Raw genomic sequence first — 3,546 nt, forward strand, 5'->3', positions numbered from 1 at the left:
AGCCCACCAATAAATCTAAAGGTCGCCTCAGATAACCAGTAAGCAGTATACAACTCATCCTCTTGCAAAAGTCTGTCTAAAAAAACTGTATAAAAAGCTCCTGTGTTAAGAGCTCAGGGTCGCTCTTGTCCAGGAAACTGAGTGACCCCAGCATGCTCGAATAAACTCCTCTTGCTTGATTGCAACGGTCTCTTGTCTTGTGGTCTTTGTGAAGTGAGCCATCCCAACGTGTGGGATTTGTGCACCATACACAAGTCTTACAGTTTATCCATTGGTTGGAGAAGGAAGTCTCAATAGAGACAGTGTGGGGAAGATTTGTTTAAAACAGAAATCAAAGACCAACTTTTCTCAGAGAAAGAAATAAAGTAAAATGTTCTTTCTGCTACTTTTGATGGCTGTTCTTCTCCCAGGCAGTCACAATGAGTATGGTAAGAACTCTTGCAACTGCCCAGCTGTGCGAGAGAGAGAGAGAGAGAGAGTGTGTGTGTGTGTGTGTATATTTGGGGGTGGTTTACCAGCATGTATGTGAAGAATTAATCATTCCAGGTTGGTTCCATTCTGAGAATCCTTGACTCTAGGTCCCTAGTCTCTTTTCAGGGTATTGATAAGGCATGGGGCCCTGCAGCAGGCAAATGTCTGCTAAGATAACTTTGGCTGTCCCGTCCACCTTCTGAGTTGCCCCACTCTGGCACCTGTTGTTCTGCATTCTATCCTCTTCTCAGTGCCTTTCTGCTCCTTGTTTTATTTGTTCTTTTGCCACAGGGTTTGAGGAGCATATCTCCTTCCTTGCCATTCTGATCTCATCCTTTTACAACCATTTCAGGATACAGTATCATTCTTTAGCATAGTTGGGAGAGTTGCAGACAGCAGTTCTGACACCATCAATTTTCTGTGGCCCTGGTCTAGGGGCAGCTTCAGCAACAAGAAGTTGAGGGAAATGGAAATGTTATACCTTATGTACCTTGTTAGATTTCTTCAGGCAGTTTAAGGCTATGCCCATTGGTTGTTATTTAAATGTGAGTACAAATCCCTCAATGGGGAGTGTGGAGATGTGTATGTTGGGGTGTCTCAATGAGTTTCTTGTTTATCTAAGAATCTGCTTCCTTTCTCTTCTGAATCTTACTCCACTTTCCCCACAATTAAATGGCAATCATACTCTTTTGGGCAGGGGCTATAAGTCATAGCCTCATTCTTCTAACACTTCAAGTCTTCTGCTATGTATGAACTCCTTTCTCATTGATTGCTGGACTGTGGCTTCTTATCCTCTCTCAGAGGTAATCTCTGGCCATCTTTTTGTCTGGCATACAACCAGATACTTTATGCTTACTCACTCTTTGATTGACTCCTTAGTGTAATTTTCTTCTACCTTCAATCTCTCAAGCAGTCTCTATCTACACATTCATTGTAACCCATGCATTCCATTCCCCCTAGGCTGTTATCATCTCAACTGTCTCACACTAGGTTCCTCCTTGCCCCACTCTGAACACAATTATCATGTTATTTGAATAATTTTCCCTCTTTCTTATGTTATCCATCTTTTCCATTACTTCCAACCCCAACAATTCCCCCTTCTCTGAAACTCTGATTAAACCAAAATTTTGTTCCATTCCCTCATACTCCCTAAATTTCTCACTTCTGTTTTTATTCTCTTTTGTTCCCTGTCATTTTGTTTTATCTTTTTACACCTTATTTCCTCTAATTCATAACCCTTCTTCACCAGATCCTTTTGAGGTGCAGGTGATAGCAGGCTGTGAGCTGCACTTTAGAAGTGTCTCAGTAGGCTTCCTCCAGGGAGCTTATCAAGGGTCAAATTTCATGTGCTTCTAGAACAATTCATGGCTGCCATCCCCAGAAGGTGGAAGTAGTGCCCACCGTGTTTACAGAGCACTCAATCAATACCAACACAAGAAGGAAACAGCACAGGAACTCCTCAGTGACACCTGCCCACATTTCATTGTGGATCTTCCTGATGCAGGGAAGGCAAATCTAAAATGACAAGGTCAGTTCTGCTCCCTCCCCCCAAGAATTATCTATTCTAAGATTATACTTTCCCATCATCCCTTCAAATTTAAGATAAGAAGAAGCCTCCCAGAAGTTGGAAAGACATGTCTATCCAAACTGATGTGGAGATATCAACCTCTAAGTCTGTTTCAGGAACCTTGTCTAAATATCTTTCCTGTTTATTTATTTATTTTTTTGTAGTGAGGATTGAGTCCTGGCTATGCAGTGGCCCCAGTCCTATACCTGACCATCTTTCGCTGGTATGCCATGTCACAGGAATCTACCCAAAGCCTGTTTGGGTGATGTGGATGCAGGGTGAGCAAGAGCAGCTGGGAGCTTGGCAAGGTGACCTCTTGCCTAATTCTGATGGGATATGGTATCTCTGATTAACCCTGGATGTGGATACTGGGGAAGGAGCTGGCCTGTCTTGTCCAGTGAAGCACAGCAGTCTAGGAGGCCAGGACATTATCCTCTACTGTGATGAGAAAGAACTGGGGCCTAGGCTTCAAATGGGAGCAGGAGTTTCTCAGGAAGAGCACCAGGGCTATCAAAAAATAGGGATTAAAGAGCTGTAGATGCAAAAGGAAGAAAAATAGTGTAGGGTAAATGCTGGACATACCCCTATTCGCCCTCCCCGTATGTGCCAGAGTTCCCCACCCCCCTGGGAGAATACTCCTGGCCAAGGTAGTTCCACCTAGAAAGGCACATTCCCTTTAAGAAAAACAGAAGGCTGGATCGAGCAGGGGCCCTAAGTAAATGAACTAGCACTCTGGCACCAAGAAGGTAGTGAGTAGATTAACTTATGTGCTTAACCAGGTCTCCCACATGCTCTGAGTTATGTGAGCTAAGTGAGGGTCTGCATGGAAGTCTGAAAATAATTTACCTCCCTACTCTGATGTGTTCGCTATATAACTGTTGTATGTACTCATTTTTTAATTGGAATATAAAAATAATTATTATTATTGCTTTTTACTGTTAAGTTGTTTGAGTTCCTCGATATTAATCCTTGTTGGATGTATGGTTTGCAAGTATTCCCTCCCATTCTGTAGATTGTCTTTTCACTTTGTTGATTGTTTCCTTTGCAGTGCAGAAGCATTTTAGTTTGATATAATCCCATTTGTTTATTTATTCCCTGGTTGCTTGTGCTCTTGGAGGCTTATTCATAAAGTCCCTGCTCAGCCCTACATCTGGAGTGTTTTCCTTAAGTTTTGTTCTCATTTTTTTATAGTTTCAAGAATTATACTTAAGTCTTTAACCCATTTTGAATTGATTTTGGTATATGGCAAGATGTGTGTGTCTAGTTTCCTTCTTCTACATATGGTTATCTAGTTTTTCAGCACCATTTATTGAAGAGGCTGTGTTTTCTCCAGTGCATGTTCTTAGTGCCTTCATCAAACATCAGTTGATGTAAGTACATGGGTTTATTTCTATGTTATCAATTTTGTTCCATTGATTTATGAGTCTGCTTTTCTGCCAGGACCATGCTATTTTGTTACTATAGCTTTGAAGTATAGTTTGAAGTCAGGTAGTGTTATGCCTTCAGTT

The 3,546-nt window shown here is 41.7% G+C and overlaps 1 pseudogene; it reads left to right on the forward strand.

Annotated features, from left to right (window-relative positions):
- Positions 1-419: 419 nt before the first annotated feature.
- LOC103581208 lies at positions 420-2,576 on the forward strand (annotated as a pseudogene).
- The last annotated feature ends 970 nt before the right edge of the window (positions 2,577-3,546 follow it).

Source organism: Galeopterus variegatus, unplaced genomic scaffold, assembly GCF_000696425.1.
Source record: "Galeopterus variegatus unplaced genomic scaffold, G_variegatus-3.0.2 Scaffold12566, whole genome shotgun sequence".
In the NCBI taxonomy this organism is placed as follows: Eukaryota; Metazoa; Chordata; class Mammalia; order Dermoptera; family Cynocephalidae; genus Galeopterus; species Galeopterus variegatus.